Below are 21,471 nucleotides of genomic sequence, written 5' to 3' on the forward strand. Positions count from 1 at the left end.
TAGTACCTTGCCATTGCTGAGGCTTCCTTTGAACTCTCAGTCCTCTTGTCTCAGCCTCCAGAGCCACTGGAATTACAGGCATGTGCCACTGCACCTGGCACAAACATGGTTTTAAACCAGCAAATGCATGTAAAGTTCTCAGAAGAATAAGTGGCAGTGGCACACCCATGTAAAATGTTGGCTATCTTATCCCTGAACTTGCTGAATTTTTATAGTAATCTAATTAAATTAAATTAAAGCTATGAAACAATTTCATCAACTGCAAAGCTCTGATCTTTACTGAAGATATTAACCATTGTGGAAGTTTCCCCCTTTCCTATTGGCTTCTTTGCACATGATTCAAATATTATTGTGAACTTTGTGTTTATCTTCATGCTGTAAGTGGATTTGCCAAAGAGAATTTGGGGCACTTTCTTTTACAGTCAATGGTCAGTTCTTTAAAAAGGAGCCCTACTATACTCCGGCTGGTAATGTTCCTAATGATATAATTCAACTTCCTAGTGAAAATTCTAGAAAGTTAGTGAAAACTGGAACCACCTTGGAAAACAAAGTGCAGAACATTACTTCTTCCTCTCTTTATAGCAATTTAGTAAAAATATAACTCAAGAAATTTAACTAACTTGGAATTGTGAGAGTGTAATTTCTTGCCTTAATCTGTGTCTTTACTGTCTTTGAAATGATTGTAATATGATTTTAATAGGAAGTGGTGACTAGTGAAGCATTCCTTCTAAAAATCGGATCAAGACAGTAGTGCCCTCTTTCACAATTTATATTTAACATAGTCCTGGAGATTCTAGCCAGAGCAATTAGACAGATGAAAGAAATTAAAGGGATATGAATAGGAAAAGGAGAACTCAAAGTATCACTATTTGCTAATGACATGATTTTATACTTAGAAGATCCAAAAAAATTCCACCAGAAAATGTTTAGAGCTAATAAATTAATTCAGCAAAGTAGCAGGATATGAAATCAACACGTATAAATCAAATGCATTTCTGTACATCAGTATGCATCCTCTGAAAGAGAAATTAGAGCTACCCCATTCACAATAGGCTTGGGAAAAAAAATACTTGGGTTTCAATCTAACAGAAGAGGGGAAAGACTTCTACAGTGGAAACTATAGAACACTAAAGAAAGAAATTGAAGAAGACCTTAGAAGATAGAAAGATGTAACATTCATTATTATCAGTAACTAACTTTTGTATTTTTTATTTTAGGGCTTTCTCATCCTTTCCTATTGTGCCTTCCACTTAGTGATGGCTGTTATCCTACTGGTAGGGCAAGCTTCTCCTCATGCATTCTTCCCTGTGCATCTCAGAAACAGTCTGCCCAGGTCTGAAATTCAAATTGGAATGTTTATAACTATCCATGACTCCTAGTTTATTTTATGGCCTATAGTAGGTATGCAATAAATAATCTCAAGGGAATGAATGAATGGAAGAACTGAACAAATCACTGACATGTTTACATATTAATTCTTCCAACCCAAGAATCTAGATAAATACACATTTATTTAACATACATTAAAATTTTATTATCCAGAGAAAACTTTGTGACATTTTATTTCTTGGTCTTATGAGTGTTCTATAAGCATATTCTTGATGTTTACTTACATAAGTAGACTCTTTAGGGCAGAGACATACATGGCTTCTATTTTAGGAAATAATAACCTTGCTTATATTTTGTATACTTGTTGTAATGTGCCATTCAGTTGATAGTCTTTTTCCTTATATAATCAGAACCTATCTGCAAATAGAGATGTTTATCTTCTTTCAGCTAAAATGTTGTTTAAAAGTTTCTTTCTTTTTCTTGTCATACAATATGGCCTAGCAATACCTTTTTAAGTACTACTAATGTCACCTTATCTTGCTGCAAGTTCTAATTGGAATTATGCTACAGACAAAAATAGGAATTTGGATACTTACAACATGAGTAGATTATGTCAGGCAGTTGTAAGGCTGATGTCACAGGTTCACATACTACAATCAGTTCCAATGCTGGGGAACCCAAATAAATAGTGATACCTAAGCCTATTCTAGTGCTATGTCATTAAGATATTCTTAATGATAGTTTTAAATATACTCTCCACTTCAAATTTGCCAAGAAATTAAAAATGGATAGTAAATTATATGCAATGTTTTTATTTTTTGGTTTTTATCCATATGTTCATTTATATAGTTTTTCCTTATTTTGAACACCGATTTTATGAATCACATTAATAGGTTTGTACAAGATAATCTTATTTATTTTAATTAAATTCCATTTGTACATATTATACTGATGTTTTATTCATACTGGTAAATGCAATATGTTGGAATATACTTTAGAATTTCACTATAGATTTGTTGGTATTCATATGTGTACTTTGAAATTTTTTTTTCTTTGTACCAGGGATTGAACCCAGGAGCACTTAACCACTGAACTACATCCTAGCCTGCATTTATTTGTTTGTTTGTTTGTTTGTTTGTTTGTTTTGTGACAGGGTCTTACTGAGACCCTGCTCAGTCTGGGTTTGAACTTGGGACCCTCCTACCTCAGCCTTCTGAGACTCTGGGATTACGCCTGGGTGAAAATGCTATTAAATAAATTAAGAATCTTACAGCCTACTCACAAGTATAACTCCAAAAGGGTTAATGTCAGACACGAACCTGCATGCTAAATTTGGCATTATCGGGATTACACAATTCATAAATGAACTGAGAATTTTCCATGTTTTTGTGTAATTGCTACATTCTTTTCTGTCATGATATTTACATTTATATTGGTAAATTAAAGAATTTCCCAAACTATTTTGAACAAGTAGCTTTTGGGGTTTTTGTTTTTGTTTTGTTTTGAGAGTCCTTGTTTGTTACATTACTCTAAAACTATTAATACAATAATATTTACAATTGTAATTTTTGTAATTTATATTTTCTTGAAAACTTCCATTACATTTGGGGTTGAAAACTTAATAATATTGATTAATAGAAATTGAATGTATACTTTTTCTTAAATTCCCCCATACCTGCTATTAGAGTCCCTTTTCCATGTGTGATTTCTCATGTTTTAAGCCTTTATTTCTGAGGTTTTCATTTCTGAAGAGCATATGACAGTAAAAATGGTAAGAAGCTATGATCTCTGAAAGCTCTCCTTTGTAGTTAGAAGGATTTTTGTAGTCAATATGATACATTCTGATACATTTTCCAAGGCACCTGAAAGAACAGGTACTCTGATTTTTGGGGAAAAGTCTCCATATATCTCTAAATATTGACATTAATTTGTTAAAATCTTCCATTACAGTTGAATTTTTTGTTGCAAATTTATCAATTTTTTTACTAGATTTTCAAAGTCAACTTTGTCAGTTTACTTTGTTACTTTCAATAACATGAAATTATCTGTCTAACATTGAATCTTGAATTCTACTCCTCCATTCCACTTTCTTGCTTCAATGTGTGTTCATTCACTCGTGGGATATGTTTGTTATTCCTCTATTTTTAACTTTTTAAAAATTTTGCCACTGTCCCTTTTAAATTGTGAAATATTTAACATGGTTCTTTGACTCAAAATTCAAATATTTTATTCAGTGGTAATGCTTAAGATAGAATTGTCATATTATGTGGGTTATTATTATTCATTAAAGTTTCTCCTCCCTGTGTTTCTTTTGTCTTCACTTTATTATGTCTCTACAATTGGTTGGTTTAGAATATTGTCACTTTATTTTTAATGGTTGTCATCATGATTGCTGCAAATATACTTAAATCTCTTTTTCTCTGATTATGCATGTCAAGACTTATGAATTTCCTATTTAGAGATTCCATTTGATTTATACCTCCCTTTATCAGTTTTGAATCATATAATCTGGATTTTTACCCAGATTATGATTAAGAAATCATTATTTCCACATGATGCATGTTCTTTTAAATATTTTTTGGCATAGAGCCTTATTCAATTCAAATCTTTTAATATCTCAAAATTTTCTTTGTAGCAATCTTTATTTTGATGCATCTCTGGGTCAGTCAAGCTAAATCTCAAATTTATCTCATACTCCCCCAAATAAATTGTAGAAATTGGAAATGTCCTTCTTTCATTTACATTTTCTTTTCATCAACATGTGCATTTTTTCTTTAGGAGCTTGCCCTTCCTGTATTTCAGCTTTCAGTTTCTACTTGCTCTCACAGTATACTCACTTGACTGAATCAAGAATTCATGTTTGTTTTCTTATTTTCCCACAGAGACCGCAGCATTTTCTTCTTAGGTATCTTTCTTCTCATGGGAGAGGAGCTGTGATTCAGCTCTTTGACTCTCCTATCTCCTACTGATGAATTGTTTGCTCTTTACCTCCAGAAAGTCTTCAAAATCTTGCTATGCAGTTATCAGTTCCCTGACTTTGATACTATCTGCTATTCTTATAACTTATTGATCATTTTCATGTAGAGCTGCCAAATAAATAGAATCTCCAATTGAATTTGGATTTAAGATAAACAATGAACAACTTATCAAAACAAGTATGTCTTATTTTGCTTTTTGTTTTCTCTAAATCTTCCAGTCTTACTTCCAATGGAATTCTATGCTATACACCTTTAAAGTCTGCTATTTTTTTCTCTATCCATTTTGCATTTTTTCTCAATCCATTTATCCTACTGATTAGCAGCACACACCACAAATTAGAAATTGGCTCTCTTGATTTCTGAAGTAATGAAGTACAATCATATCAACATATTATTCAATAATATCCTTGCTTTCTCTCTTCTTTTTTACTTGTTATCCAATTTATTATCACATGCACCACTTACCATTTAGTTTACAATGAAAGAAATCATGTGCTAGTGTGGGCTAAAAATGAGTCCATTGCCTCATGTGTACATTAACTGTCATAGGTCTAGAGATGTAGGTCATTGGTAGAGTGAGTGCACAGAGCATGTGCAAGGCCCTCGGTTCATTTTCCAACACCATAGGGGGTAAAAATAAAAGAAGGATCAAACTTTTCACCCAACATGCTAGACAACAGGGAGAACAGCAAACTGGATTTCTTCCTACAAATGTCCATAATTGCATGTTAGTCACACTGTTCTCTCTTTACTACAACAAGCACTGAACAGCTTTGCAAAGATCTGACATCATCAAACAGAACACAGCACCATCTAATATTGAAACTATGAATTTCCTTAAGCTGGTGACACACATACACTGCTCAATATATTTTGCTGTGGTTTCCTCAATTTTTAAAAATATCCTATGAAGCCCTTGTGATTTTTCTGCAGTGCAGTAGCCATTCTTGCATGATGAGGAATCTCACTCCTAACATCCTCGACATGGTTAGATTTATTAATTTTGCTAAACTAGTGATTATAAAATAGTGTAGCACTGGTATCATTTGCATTTCCCAAGTTGTTAAAGAGGTTGAAGATGTTTCAAGTGTTTATTGGCTATCTAATGACTTTTTCAATGAATTATCTGCTAATTATTCTGCATTTTTATGTTTGTCTTTTTGTCCTATAGGAGCTTTTTTTTATTTAAAAAATTAATTCCAATGCATCATTTATGATCAAATATATTCTCTAAATTTCTTATTTTTGTGTAGCTTATTAGATCTTTATTTAATAATATTATTTAAGTGAAATTCTGATTCAATTAGAACTAGAGTTGAAAATTTTAATAGATTTATGTATTTTTAAATTTATTTTATGAAGAGAAAACTGAGAGTGATAAAATATGTATTTAAATTTATCTTATTAATTAGCAGAACACACAACAAATTAGAAATTGGCTCTCTTGATTTCTGAAGTAATGATGTACAATTATATCAACATATTCTTCAATAATATCTGGTAAAAACTGAATTCTTAGGGGAAAAAAATATATATATATATATATATATACCATGATGTCTTGAATTACACATATATTTTTTAACACAGGTTACACTTGGTGAAAAGTAGCTTTTGAGAGTTGTCCTTTCTTCTGTCTTTCTTCTCTTCAAGGTTTCATTTGATAGCCATGAACTGTGGATAAAGAATAAATATGGCTTTTCTGTACCCAAGGACCATCCTCTGTCTTATTTATGTCTGACCTGGTGCAGTACTGCTGACCTTGCAAAGTTTAATTGAGGCTGGAATTATAAGGCACAGCTTGAGGCCACCTGAATTTAGAGGGTGTGACACACACAAAGACACACATACGTTGACAATGTAATGGCCTGATGAACTGAGGGTGTGTGTGTGTGTGTGTGTGTGTGTGTGTGTGTGTGTCTTAGTTCTGCTGAAATGACAGCAGTGAAACAACTTACTGTGATCTTTTACTGCCAAGGACCCTTATGAAACTATACCTGTGTTCCTTTATAATTGCATCATAGAACTTATTTGTTAGTATATGCAGACCTAATAAATATGAAAGCTATTTAGGCTTAGAAAAAGAAATAGGTGTAACTAATTTGAGACATAACTATTCTGTGAAACATGTCTTAACAATGTTATAATAGTTCAAATACTTGACAAAAGCTCTCATTTCCACAAAATTGTTTGCTTTATATTATGAAATTATAAAGCAAACAAAAATTTTGTTACGTGATGTGATTTAAGTAACCATTTAAATGTTCTAAAGCTATCATAAATGGTCAAGTACTAAAAAATAGTCTATTATAATAAAAAGATTATGACCAAGAATTTGATATTGGTACATGAAATCAAGACATTACTATTGAGAAGAAAATAATTTATTAATTTTTAAAAAATATTTATTCTTAAGCTTTAGGTGGATACAATATCTTTATTTTACTTTTACGTAGTGGGAGGATCAAACCGGGTGCCTTATGCATGCTAGGCGAGCACTCTACCACTGAACCACAATCAGAGCCCCAAATTTATTAATTTTTATTTATTAATTAATGATATTTAAAATCAATTGCCTTCCTACCCATATGTTCACAATTATTATTTTACTGCTTGGCAAATTTTGAACTTTTTTGGTATGGATATCACTGTTAATATATTTGAAAATTAAAGTAGATTATATTCACTTATGCTATTTTTATCTAATTAAATAATTACACCATTATTTTCAGGGATATCATTGCATATCCTGAGTGATTATTTAATAGCATGCTAAAATTCAAAGATATTGACAAAATACTTTCATTTTGAGAAAGTACAAAACCTATTTTTTGTTCATTTAGAACAACTAAAACTAGTCCCAAAAGAACACTTTAAATAACCATAAAATAAGATTAAGTGGATCAATACAAAATATTTATATGAATATATGTATATGCCCTCTAGAGAACTTAAGCTTTCAATAATTAAAATTTAAAAGGAAAATTTGTCTCTCTCCCTTTCTCTCTCTCTCTCTCTCTCTCTCTCTCTCTCTCTCTCTCTCTCTCTCTCTCTTTTCCACAGAGAATCTCATAGATAAGAACGGTACTCAGAATTCATGAATCCCAAAGGGAGAGCTCCACTTTGTCCATGGGCATTCTGGATTCACACACACAAAACCTGGACCTGATAACTACACCCATATGCACCTATACAAATTCTCTCATGGATGAGGTTATGGTTTTAAGTGAAACTCAAGATGTCCTCAAGTTATAGTATAGCCTAGTAATCAGTATATTAAGCAAAATTATTTTTAAATCAATTCTCAAGTGATAGGATTTTCTTTAATTAAAATTATTTCTTAAATGAAGTTATAAAATAGAACACATGCAAATAATTTATAAAATTTAATGTCAATAGTTGAGTTTAAAAATGGAATAGAGAAAGAATGAGGACTTAGGTTCATATTCTGCCAACAGTCTCAGGTTTTATACATTTTGTTTTGCTAGGAAACTCTGACAATGGGATGACCCCAATGTTCTATTATAGAAATATGAATTAACAATAAACATAATAAACTAATGATAAATAGGATGATCAGCACATGCCAGAGGCTATTCTAAATACCTTACTCATGATTGCTCATTTAATTCTAGTCATTCATTAATCAAAAAATTTCTCATTAGTTGAGAAGGAATTCTATATGGCTATTTAGAGATAAGACTGATGTGGATTTTTCACAGAGACAGCAAGAAATATGGAGATCTAGGTGTTCAGTTTTATTAAACCTCTTATTCTGGTCCATACAACAAAAGCAGCAAAGATTTATGAGATCTTGTTTATAAATACGAAGAAATGTTCCATTGATACTAAATCTTAAATTATTTTCAGAGAGAGAATTAAGTACTTCAAAAAGCAATTTTTAAAAACTGATCAGAGTTAGATTTTTCTAGCTATCCAATTTCTGTAAGCAACTCCGTGGCTAATTTTAGGAGATTTGATCTTCTTTTATGTTCCACATAGCATGGGATCTTCAATATCTTGTGAATACCAACATCTTTGTACACACAGAAAAATCTAAAATTTGATTATATAAAATAACATGACATTTAAACTTGAACTATTTTTAAAAATTAGGTGTTATGACATATTATGACACTATGTTACAATTCTTCACACAATCTACTTCTATTGGACTCTATTTTTGTTTATTGATAGTTATACCCACTCATGATTTGATACTCAGACTATTTACAAAGTGTGACCTATTTGTGGCACTAGATCTACTATGCCCAGGAAGGATGTATTGCCACAGTCTATGGAATTATTACTAAAATATGATAAGATTCCCCCCCACTTGCAAGCTAGCAAGAACGAAAGTATAAAGAATCACATAGGCTTAGTGTATTCTTTTTCAGTCTACTATGACATATAAATATGAGATTCCCAAATTATCTATCAATAAATGCTTTTAAACATAAATTCAAGTAGATAGAAGTTTATATGCACATATCAATAAGAACAAAAGACAAGTTGCAATGAAATTGTTGAACACCTACCATCCAAATAGTGTGGTCTTCTCCTTCTATGAACCATCCCATAGACTGAGCTCAAGAGATGCTGAGGTAGACAAATGTGCCATATTAATTATACAGGGAGATGTTTTATGACTTGGGGATATTACTCTCTATAAATAGAGCCAGCACCAGAACACTTCACCTAAGGCTGCAGATCATACTCAGGTCTGCAGGTCCTGTCATCTCAGAGTACAACTGGAGTCTATTTTTGTCTAGATTGCAATCTCTCTCCCTTCCCTGAAGTCAGCTTAGGAACTGAGATGGTCTTCATGAATCTATGAAAATTCATTGAAGGGCTGTGTCCACTTTAAGACATATCTGACTTAGGTCAATTTCAATTCCATAGTGGACCGTGAAATATCAGTAAGACCCATTACTAACAGTACCTTAAAGACCTTAGAGAAATATTATATTGTAAGTAATGATAAAATAGAAAACTATGAACTTTCCCTAAGGAAATTCATATGCAAAGTATCTACCCTATTTGTTTGTAATCTGTTTTGATTTCTGATGATTTCTATTGAACCACCTTTCTTTCACCACCAGACATCCATGCAAGCTTATGGGGCTACATCCTCAAGTTTGCAAATAAAGTCTACTTATTTAAATAATGAACCTTATAGAAAGACTCACAGGGCATCAATCTAAGGCTGTCATATCTTTAGCATGACTCCAACAGTGTATATTTTTGCAACTGTGAATAGAATCCACACATTGATGAAAATACTGTACATTTATGATGAGCAATGTAGGAACAAAAGTGCTGGGCCTGGAAAAAAATTTTTCGAATTTCTTATTTATTACATTTTTAATAGAAACTCAGAGAAAGCCTTATCTGCTGTCATTTGGTTTAAATTCCACAGTACTTTTTGTATTTGACCAAATTCCCTTATCTCTTATTTCCTTGTATTCTGCTGTGCCAGCCTCTGAGCAGTTGATATACTTATCTGTGGTTTTATAATAAAGTTTTAGCTTCTACTGAGGGAAAAGGGAAAAAAAGTAACAAGAAAAGGAAAAGCTGCTCCTTAGATACTAAATACACCAGCTCCCTGCACCCTTTATACAACTTTGAAAGAGTTGCCTGTTCTTGCCATATTTGGGGAGCTTTGGGGGTGGTTTACACAGTGCCTAGAGTCAAGACTGTTTTTTTTATTGTTGTTGTTTTGTTTTGTTTTTTAATATAACAGGAGACAGGTATGGAATACAAAAGGGGGAAGAAAAAAGCATAATATAGACACACACAAATAGTAAAAATAGTAATAACAAGAGAATCAATACCATATACTCCTAAATTTGTCTCCATATATTTTTTTTTTACTTCAGTCCAAAGTAAACCATTATCTGTTTCACAATTGGAGAAACCAGGCATGGTTTTTGACATGCCTTCCCAATTTGATATTAAGTACTTCACTTTAGTCCCGATTCAAAATTTAAGAAAAATTACAACCAAATTACATTGATATATAAAAAGTTATTTCAAAACCTGAACTGTCTAAGTGATCATGTGTGGGTTCTGAACATCTCACAGTTCGCATGCAAAGGGTGAGACACAAATTCACGAACAAATAAATATTCTAAGTAGTTGTGAACACCTATTCCTTTCCAAAGTGTTATGAAAAGATGAGTTCTTCAAGTGGATTATGGAGGTACTGATTTAATTCAATGGAAGACTGGAAAGCAAAGTATCTGTTATGTACTAGACCTTCTCAGGACACAGGGTTTTGCAGAGATAAATTCAGATATAATACTGACTTATCACTTAGAATCATATCACCATATGCCACAGGCAAAACATACCTGATCTCTGAATCTCACTTACCACATCTGTAAAATGGACATCCTACTGCTTATTCCATTTGAAGGAAGTAAGAAGAACCATGTAATATTTTATAAATATTGCTGATATGGATGGCTTTATGAATTGAGCAATTTTGCTGGTACTATGGAACTAAATAAAGTTCTATGAAAAGATGGATTCTAAATGAATCTCCTTTAGGGAACAACTCAACTTTTTAAGAAGCAGGTTGGATTTCTAAGACTCTTCTGAATCCTCCCTTCTGTGTCCATTTTGCTAAATTTGACTCTAAGATACATTTTGACAGTTTAGAACTTACAGGTTTTCTTTTTTCTTAGTCAGGAATTAGTTGGTGCAGCCCTGAACCTGGAATCTCAGAAAGTGAAAAACTGCCACTTTTCAGTGGCAGTAAATTCACCAGAACTTCTTTGCAAATGTTCATAAGGAAGATGGAGAATCCCCTGTTCTTCCCTTGTCTTTGCCAACAGATGTTTTGCCTCTGTGACAGAGTACAATAAACCTGTGAAATAACGAAGGAGGAACTCATACTGAAACACCGGCTACTCTTTGAAAGGAACACACTGATTGGATTATTTCCAAGCTATTCAGCTCTGACAGAATGTGACAACTATGCCTTTTCATTACCCATTCGGCCTCCAGGAGATGCAAGATTTAGTATCCTTTCGTACACTTTAAGTCTGAGAAACTTCTTCTTTTGGCTTCTTATGGGTACTAGAGGCTGGAAAAGAAATCAAGTTGCTTGAGATTTGCAGCAAAAATTTGGATTAAGTTGCTTCAATTTGCAGTAGAGATGCTGGTGGCACTTTGCAAATATTGTCACCATTGACCTGCAGAGGTTGTACATCTAAACCTCTGAGCGCAGTTTTCATGTCAGCAAATGAGCTGTTTTCAATCCCTGCTCCACAGTTTTGCTATTTTTCCAGGTTCCAAGCTGAGACTGTCAACATTACTATAACTTGTGATCCTGCACAGCCATCGGTTTAAAACAATTTCCATGCACATTTATTCAGTTCAAGACATAAGCAGGAGGTCCCAAGGTGACAGGTTCTTGCATTACTCTAATCCAGTTACCACTGAGTTAAAATGCTTTCATTACAGTTTCAAACCCCTGGGAGAAAGTAGGTATGACAAGCTGGGGTCTGCTTATTATGTTTTAAACTGAGATTGACTCCAGGAAATAGTAGCAAGACTGAACAAGTACATTTTTACATACTTCCCTCTTCTGTCTTACTTGGATCATATTTTTAATTTGTCTTAATTTGAACTCTCTTCTGGGTCTTTAAGCTCATCTTTTTGAAGATTCGGAAAGCAAAAATACCAGCAAGAAACATAAAATAAATTATTTATTTATGCAAAGTCCTTTGGAACTATTATGTGTCTTGGGCATGAATTAACCTGCCCCCTCCCGCCTACTGCACAACTAAGGTGTTTTGAAACTGTCTAATCCTGTTCACCTAAGCATTGGTGAATTATTAAAAATTAACCTCTTCCTTAATCATTGAAGATGAACACTCAAAATCAAATATTTAAGTTAAAATTTGATATCATGCAACTTATTTAGTCCATTAATATTCATGAAATAGCTAGTTAAATGCAGGTATTGTGCTAAGCAGAGTACCTCAAAGAAGGAAAGGCAGCAATGGCACCAAGCTTTTTTGAGTTTATCAGTAGGAAAACTGGACAGTTAGCACATTATTTTAGTAAGATACATTTGTGGAATAAATGGAGAAGGAAAAAAGCAGAGAAAGAGAATGTCAGGATCACTTGGAGTGACTCATCTCTGAGACCAGACATGAAGATGACTTCCTCATTGCCTTCTGCTAAGGGTTATAAGTATTTTAAAGAAGGGATAAACAATCCATGGGCATTGGCGCATGCTGGTAATCTCATCAGCTCAGGAGGCTGAGGCAGGAGGATCATGAGTTCAAAACCAGTCTCAGCAAAAGTGAAGTGCTAAATAACTCAGTGAAATTCTGTCTCTAAATAAAAATACAAAATAGGCTTGGGGTGTGATTCAGTGGTTGAGTACCCCTAAGTTCAATTCCTGGAACCCTCCCCCCAAAAAAAAGAAGGGCCAGACAATCTTTATGCAGCATGATCAGCTTGCATAAGAGAAAAGAGTTAGAAAGGTTTGGGAACAATATTAGACAAAAGAAGGTAGACAGTAGATTATTGTATACAACACCGCTTCCTGCAAGCTCAATTATCTCGTGTTGGTAAAGATAAGTCAATTTTCAGAGTGAAGCTGAGACCACTTAAGTATCCTGTGCTAGTTCAGCTTACCATCATTGTGACAAAATGCTTGATATAAACAACTTATAAGGAATAAAGGTTTATTTGGGTGACAGTTCTGAGGCTTTAGTCCATGATGACTTAGCCATGTAACTCTGGACCTGTGGTGACACAATATATCATGGTGGTAGTGCATGGTAGAAGAGGCCAGTTCACCTCATGGTAGCCAGTTAGGAAAGAAAGAAAGGAAGAGATTGGGGTTCCAATATACTCATCAAAGTTACACCCTCAAGGACCTACCTTCTTCCCTAGACCCCACCTTCTAAAGGTTCTGTCACCTCTCTATGGCACTGAGTCAACCACCAAGACTTTAAGAAAACAAGGTTTTGGGGGGGATGTTGAAGATCAAAGCCATGCCAATGTCTAAACTTCAATTTTTTTTTTCAGTTGTGGAGACATCTATTTCAAAGGCACCACCTCATTTCTTGTCTTCATACTTCTCAAATAGTTCGCGGAGTGTTTTCCAGTATCTGATGTCTACTGAAAAAAAAAAAATAATAATGATGATGGTAACTTTTTTAGACAGCTTTTTCACTTCTGTGACCCAAAGACCTGACAAGAACAATTTTACAGGGGGACAATTTTATTTGGGGCTCACAGGTTCTATCCAACTCCACTACTCTGGGCCCAAGATGAGGCAGAACATCATGGTGAAAGTGTGTGGTGGGAGAAAGCAGCTCAGGACATGGCCACCAGAAAGCTGAGAGAGATCTCACTCATCAGGGACAAAATATAAACCCAAACGCATGCCACCAATGACCCACCTCTTTCAGGCACGCCCTACCTGCCTAGAGTTTATTTTTATCAATGAATTAATGCACTGATTAGGTTAAACTCCTCATAACCCTGCCGCAGTCTGGCTGGGCTCAAATCATGAGCCAATGAAGCAGGAGCAAACTTTATTTCTGAACTCCACCAGCACACTCCACACACGCTCCCCAGGGAACTCCAGAACCCCATGTGGCTCGTCCAGGAACCAGCCACTGGAAATATCTCCTCCGGAAATCCCTCCTCCTGCACTTCCCCAACCAATGGGAACTCTCTGGGAATCCCCTGGAATCCCCATGAGAACTCCAAAGTAGCAGCTGAGGCAGATAGTAATGCCTCGCCTGTCAACCAATACTATTGGCAAAATGCCAGGGGCCATTCTGACTCAGCTGTGGCTCTCAGCACAACCCAATCATTTTACCTCTAAACTTTCTTACATTGTTTCACACATGAAATTTTGGGGGACACCTCATATCTAAACCCTAAGAGTAACATATTTCTATCTATTTAACAGTGACATATTTGTAAAATCTTTGAAATCCTACATTTATGAAATCTTTGAAATCCTACCTCTTTTTTTTTAGGTTTAAATACACTTAGTGCAGATTATTTGCTGAATACCATATTTATGGAATAAATAAGGCATAAATAAATGCATGGTTTTAAAAATAGCAAAGGAAACCCTGACCCTTACTCATCTGGACAACAGCTTAGCTTAGAAAACATGCTATAAGATTTATACTTTGATATTTCTCTAATATCTGGCTCAATAATTTCATTAATCATTTTAATAGAATATCTAAATTATGTATTTATGCCTTTTGAAAATGCATACTTTAGAATATAATAGAAAGTTTCAAATTTGAAGAGCTTCAGAGGAAATCCAGAAGGAGCCAATTCAGCATCTGAATTATTACTATGCACTACACAGTAAAAATATAAACACTTTTTGTTAAAAGACAACAAAAGCCAAAAAACCTTGCAGCCTGCCTCTGATGGAAACAAAAAAACAAAACAAACAAACAACAAAAAAAAAACTAAACTTGTTTATCCTCCTTATTGCATGACTTCTTTTTGCTTTAGAAAAATCGAGTTTGCTGAATTTGGGAGTTAATGTGTCTGGAAAAGCTATAATTGAGAGTCTAAGGCTAAACTAGAGTTTGTTTCAGCACAGATCTACATTTATGAAGGTTAAAAACAATTTGGGGCAAGGGGAAACTTTATAAATTTTTGTAAAGGGACTATATTACATGAAAATCTGAGTGAGTCCAACACTAGTAAAATGATGACCCAGTTAACTACAGGAAATCATTCCTGCTATTTTCCTACATGAAGCTGTAATTAACAATCCCATAATATTTCAAAATTTCTTCATCTAGTTGGAAAAACATAGGTACTATTGTGCATTATTGTATATTGAAGTATAACAAGAGTTTCTGGTTCCACCGTATTTCTCAAATGCCTCTTATATGCAAAGCAATGGCACAGGTGCTAGAGATGTGGCTCAGAAGGCAAAAGACATGAGGTCTTGCCCTGGGCGGGTCACTCCTACTGGGTGAAACCAGACATTGAATAGATGGTTAAAATCTACAATACCTTAGATGTTATGTGCTTAGGCAGCATGTAAGTGCTACTTAGGAAAATGAAGGAAGATGGAAAATAATTTAAAATATTACAATTCGAAGAAGCTGCACTAAAAGGGAGGATTTAATCAAAGACCTGAAGAAGTGAGAAATGATGCTACTCAATTGTCCTGGTTAAGAGAATTCTGGTCTAACACCATTGCAAGTGCAAAAGATCCTGGGGCTGGGACATGTCATGAGTTGGAGGGGAAAAAAGAGATGGCATGGCTGAGAGACTGCATGCAATAGAGAGTAGTGGAGGACAACATCAGAAAGATAACTGTAGGTGGGAGTTGTAAACTGTGTAGAAACACCAGAAAGACATTTCTGTTTTACTATGAGTGACATGGAAAGTTATTGGGGTTAGGAGCACTGTGCCACATGATCGGATTTGCTTTTCTGAAAAAAACACTCTGACTTCTCATAGAGATTTGTCTGTAGGGGTGCAAGAAAGATAGTGGTGGGGGTGAGAGGAAGTGGTACTGCAACTGTCATGTGAGAGAGCTCCTGGTGCATTAGACCAGGGCGGGAGCAGTGGTAGGGATGAGGAGTGGTGAAACTCTAGATAGATTTTGAAGGTGGATATGTTGAGGGTCTAGATTCGTGACAATAGCAATAGGAAAGATACAAAGAAAACACTGAGATTTCCACCTCTGTACTCATTCAAAAGGCTTAATTTTTTTTTTATTTTTGGGAAAAAAAAGCAATGCATAAAGAAAATCAATCTAAACCAAAACTTTTTTTCATGGAACATGAAACAAAACATATATTTTCCCGAAAGTAAAATGAAATGGAACTTCTGGTTTTAAATCTGGGCTTTTCAGCTCAGCAGCTTGTGTGACAAAGGCAGAGTTATTTCACTGTGTTGAATTCTCCTACTTATAACAAGTCATAATAATAGTGCTTGTTTCACAGGGGAGTCCTGAATATCTGTTGAGGGAATCCGGTCAAAGTGACCATTACCATGACAGACATATATTAATCACTAAGCACATTTTAGAAAAACAAATTCACTTCTTCTGTGAAACTAGAGTACTAACCAGTTCAACAATGGTGAAGTTTCCCACAAGCAGTGAAGAAATGGTTCTAATATTATCATGAAAGTAATTTTTAACATGCATATTTTTAGTAACAGCATTTGAGCACCTGAAATGGAGAAGTGCTGATGGACTATAAAATAAACAGCACAGTCTCTGTTTTCAAAGAACTTACAGGTTGGTGGATGAAGAATCAGCCATATGCACCACATAACATGGTAGCAATGCAAATCAACAAACGTTTTTTTATCACTGAGAATGGAACTAATTTGTCTAAAATTTTGAAGTGGGAATATAGTAAAAACTTTAGACTTTAAAAATATTATTTTCTGTACCAAAAGTCAACACATATGATTTGAGAAATGTAGCCATGTGGAAAAACAGGGTCACATATTTGAAACCTGGACTACCCCACTAAGATCAACATGTATAATAATTTTAAAGTGCATTATTGAATCACGGTCATTATTACATAAGCTACTGGAAATGTCTGTGTAATCTTCATGCAGGCAAACACCCCTGTGTGTTCAGGCCAGGATTTTTCAAACAGAAACTCAGTGAAATACAGTTAGCTGAGCCTTGACTTTAAAGCATTTATCTGAACCAAAATCAAAACCTTGAATTTTGTCTCCCTGCCATTATTAATGGATGTTTAACACCCTGCTAAGCTGGTCTCCCACTCAGCTATTTTTTTTTAAAGTTGGTGGAATAACTGGTATTCTTCCTGCTCACAAAGTCTTTGTTAATGTGCATATTGCAAAATCACCCTAAGTCAACAGTCTGTGTCATCTGCATTGAAGGGAAGTAATGTATGGATTAGTGCATAATAGCATGGGTTAGGGAGAAAAATGAGTCACAAAAGTAGCTGGTTCAAAGGAATAAATAACTAAATCATTACCTTGATGCCTGACTTAGAAAGCTTTAGCTCTCAAAGGCATAATGTCTAAAATATCAAGACTATTGTGTAAAGCCCAAGCCCCATTATGGACCGTACTTCAGTGGTTTATGATGGAAGACTGTGGATGATGCATTCACTAAACAAAACACAGGATTTAGCAGAAAAAAAATGGGAAGAAATTATGATGCTCAGCTAATTTCTTGCCACCTGAGGGCAAACAAAACAAAACAAAACAAAACAAAATGGAAGCCATCATTGTGAAAGAGACATGGTATATGAAATAAAACTGCTTTCCATATCAAGTATAGATAAATCTGGAAGCTTCTTCTTAGTCAGGATTTATCCATTTATTGTATCCATTTCTTGTACCTGATTCAGAGATCTCATGAACAAATGAACCATGTCCCAAAGCATGGCACAGTCAAGAGAAGACTGTGAAGAATACAGCAATAGAATTTATGAATGTAGCAATGCCAATTGGTTCCAGGGGCTACCCGTGGCACTGTGTAGAGGTGTCCTGTCTCAGCAGGCGTACAGTGGTCAGTTGGTCATATCTGGAAAGGGTACTGTGATGGATGTGAAGACCTCAGTGTCAGGTATTTGGCAGTAGTGATCAAATGGAGTGACAGGTAAACAAGCGCATACAAGAAAATGCTAACATGGATGTGGGCAGGGCGTGCTGTGGGAACACAATAGAGGTAAGGTGGCTCAGGGAATTCATTAAAGGGGAGATGACATCTGATCTGAGTGTGGAAGAACCATCATGTGAACACCAGGGAGAAGATGAGGAGCCTGTTTGAAAACACTCAGAAAGTAAAGGAACATGAGTGCTCAAATATTCACAAGAAGTTGGTATTTCTAGAGGACAGAGTATGAGCCAGAGTTCCCACATCATCTCTGTCTCTAGTTCGTACTCAGCTTAATTCCTGAACATTTCTCCTGCTGATTCCATTCTTTCCATAGAGGCCACCACCCTAGAGCCACCATCTTCTACCTAGGCTGTCACAGGGACCTCTTGACTAGTGTTTACAAGCACACAATTTGTTTCTCTGTCAACTAATGAATTTACTTATTCATTTGTTTATTCATTCAACAACTTTTTTGAGGGATAAACTATATATCATAAACTCATTTATTTTGAATGTGCAACTCAGGGATTTTTATTGAAGTGTTGTGCCCCCATCATCACCATCTAATTTTAGAACACCTCCATCTGCCTCCAAAAGATCTTTTGTGCCCATTACCTGTCATTCCTCGTCCCCCTTCAGCTCTATCCCCAGATAAACACTACCCTACTGTCCCCCTGGTTTGCCTTTCTGAATACTTCATATGCATGGACTCATACAATAAATGAGATTTTGTGCCTGGTTCCCTTGAGTTAGCATAGTGTTTTTGGAGTTCATCTATGATAGAGTGTATATTCATTGTATATGAAGATATCATATTTTATGTATCCATTCACAAGTTAATGGACACTTTGGTTGTTTCTACATTTAACTATTATGGATAATGTTACTATGGGCATTTTTGTGTCGATGCATGTTTTCATTTCTTTTGCTTACATACCTAAGAGAGCAGTTTCAGAGTCATAAGGTAAATTTAAGACTGTCACTTCTTCTAGACTGGATGTGCAGTTCTTTCTCTTTTTTTCTTTCTTTTTTATTTCAATCAGCAACGTGCACAATATTTTCTTCTCTGATTCTTACTCTACACTTTCATCAGAAGGTTATTTTCAAATTCAAATGTATTTTATAATTCAAATGTTATTTTATAGTCCTAATGAATTTCAATAGCTACTTTTTTTTTTCTTTCTCAGAAGTACCAAATTCTCAACAGAACTGAAGAGGTCAAGATAGACATCCTGTCCTTATTTCCCTCTTTATGTCACCTGCTCATGTCTTCATGTCCCCTCCTTCACTCTATTCCAGTCCTACTAGCCTCCTTTTAGTTCTTTAAACACAATTCACTCCAACAGCAAAGCCTTTGCCAATATTGTATCCAAGGCATGAATGTTTCCCCCACCATTTCTATTTCTTTGCCTCCTTAATTATACCTAACTGTCCTTTAGATATCAGATCAGATGACCTTTGCTTAATAAGACTTTCCCAACTCCCCAGACTAGGTCAGGTTTCTTTATGATGTTTGTTTGTTTGTTGTTTTTGCATTTTATTTATCTCAGTTGATAATTATGCTTCTTTCTCTACCAACAGAATCTAAGCTTCTTATAGAAGGCATACTGTCTTTCATTTACTCTCAGGAGCAAATGAAAAGCTCCATAAACATTTGATGAATGAATGAAAGTGGAATCACAGAAGGGCCACACACACCAGTAAATTTGTACTCTATTTTATGGGTGATGATCCATACTTTAAGATACATAGAGGCACAGATGTGTGTTTAGAGCAGCCATTCCAATTCCTTCATGAGACAAAGATTTAAGAAATAAGGGTTCCAAGAAAAAAAATCTATATAAGAGATAGACATGGAGAGCAGGGTTTAGATTTAAGAAAAACTAAGAAGACTCACATTTCTAGCTTGAGTAGATAGAAACAAGTTATGTTAAAACAGAAGGAAAACTGACACTGAAACATAAATAAATCAATCACTATCCAATTGAGTTTGTGAGTCTTGCACTCAGAAAGGAACTTGGACTGAGTATAAATAACCCGTTTAGATGACCATGAAAACTGTGATCAGCTAGTAGAGGAGTGTTAGAGAATAGGCCCAGGATGGAGCCCTGGAGGATCCAACATGTAATGAGCCCCAAGAGGAAGCAAACACATACAAAAAGAGAAAGAAACAAATTGTACCAACAAGGGAGCCCAAGCAAGAGCACTTCTGTGAGAAGAGATCCATCACCCTGCCTATGGGCAGGTGACTCAAACAAGGACTTCAAAGGTTTTAACAAGAAAAGAAGTGGTCAGTAAGATTTTACCTGCCAAATTGTTGATGCTGGTGGTACAGAATGCTTTCTGATCAATTTTCTGTGGATTAGTAAATGCTTTAATTTCATGCACACAGAGTTTGCCTAAGAGATAATTGAGAATAAAAAAGAAAACTTGAAATGAAAAAGCAAGAGTTCTTAAGTCTGCCCAAGTTTCTACTGTCTGTCTTTCTTCCTTCCCCATCTGTTTTGACATCAAGACTAACTTGTTTTGTCAACTGTGCTGGAGAAGATAAGGATGGCAAGGATGCAGCTTAGTATTCATTAAGTCTCAGGTTGTCTTGACATCTGCCAATAGCTAAGACTCTTTATTTTTAAGTCTGAATTATCTGCTCATTCACTTTTCCTGCTATTCAGGTTTTGTGACAGAGCCAAAAAAACAAAACAAAACAAAACAAAACAAAAAAACCCACTAGCATCACCAATGACAAATTGCATTGTAGGGAATAGCAAATGCATGTTTTCAGAAATCCATATTATTGTCTACTTAATTTAATTTTTACTTTAAAATTTATTTTTAAATTATTCTTACAAAAATATAAAGGCTAATTTATGTTCATATTTAGTTTTTTTTTATGAACTCTCAAAAACCAAAATCTTATAGAGAAAAGAAGTGGTTTTAAATTTTGGATAGAATTCTATAAACATTTTTATAACTCAGTATGGTTGAGGAAACCTATGTATAACAATCCCCTCAAATTTGAAAAAAAAATATCTTTAAAATCTTCAAAATAAGTTGACATTTAATTTAAAAATGTTATTTTTATATGGATACAACTGATAACTTCAAAAATACACTGCAAAATTTCAAATGTAATATTTACTTATTTTCCAGCATCATCTAATATTTGCCTTAGTCATTACATATAAATCAGAAAATTATCACCAATTAATTATTTTTTCAAATTAAAAAAAATTAGTCTTCCTAATATTTCTCACTTGGGGAATTTTCTTTTGAAATAAATAGTTTTGAATTGTTCTTTTGAGGCAGAATTTAGAGCTACAGGAAACCCTCAAAACCTGGAATCATTATATTTTAACTTTTGTCTATGAAATGAAATTCTAATTTATTTTTATTTTTTTTTTAATTTTTTATTGTGGGTTGTTCAAAACATTACAAATTTCTTGACATATCATATTCCACACTTTGATTCAAGTGGGTTATGAACTCCCACCTTCACCCCATACACAGATTGCAGAATCACATCAGTTACACATCCATTGATTTACA

General features: G+C 34.5%; 1 long non-coding RNA gene across 1 annotated transcript in view; it reads right to left on the reverse strand.

Annotated features, from left to right (window-relative positions):
* Nucleotides 1-8,044: 8,044 nt before the first annotated feature.
* LOC125612499 overlaps nucleotides 8,045-21,471 on the reverse strand; it is a 31,956-nt gene continuing 18,529 nt past the window's right edge. Inside the window, exon 3 of the long non-coding RNA XR_007342864.1 lies at nucleotides 8,045-13,451. This is a non-coding gene — a long non-coding RNA (uncharacterized LOC125612499). The remainder of the gene's footprint in view (nucleotides 13,452-21,471) is intronic.

The sequence above is a fragment of the Marmota marmota genome, unplaced genomic scaffold, assembly GCF_001458135.2.
Source record: "Marmota marmota marmota unplaced genomic scaffold, marMar, whole genome shotgun sequence".
NCBI lineage: Eukaryota > Metazoa > Chordata > Mammalia > Rodentia > Sciuridae > Marmota > Marmota marmota.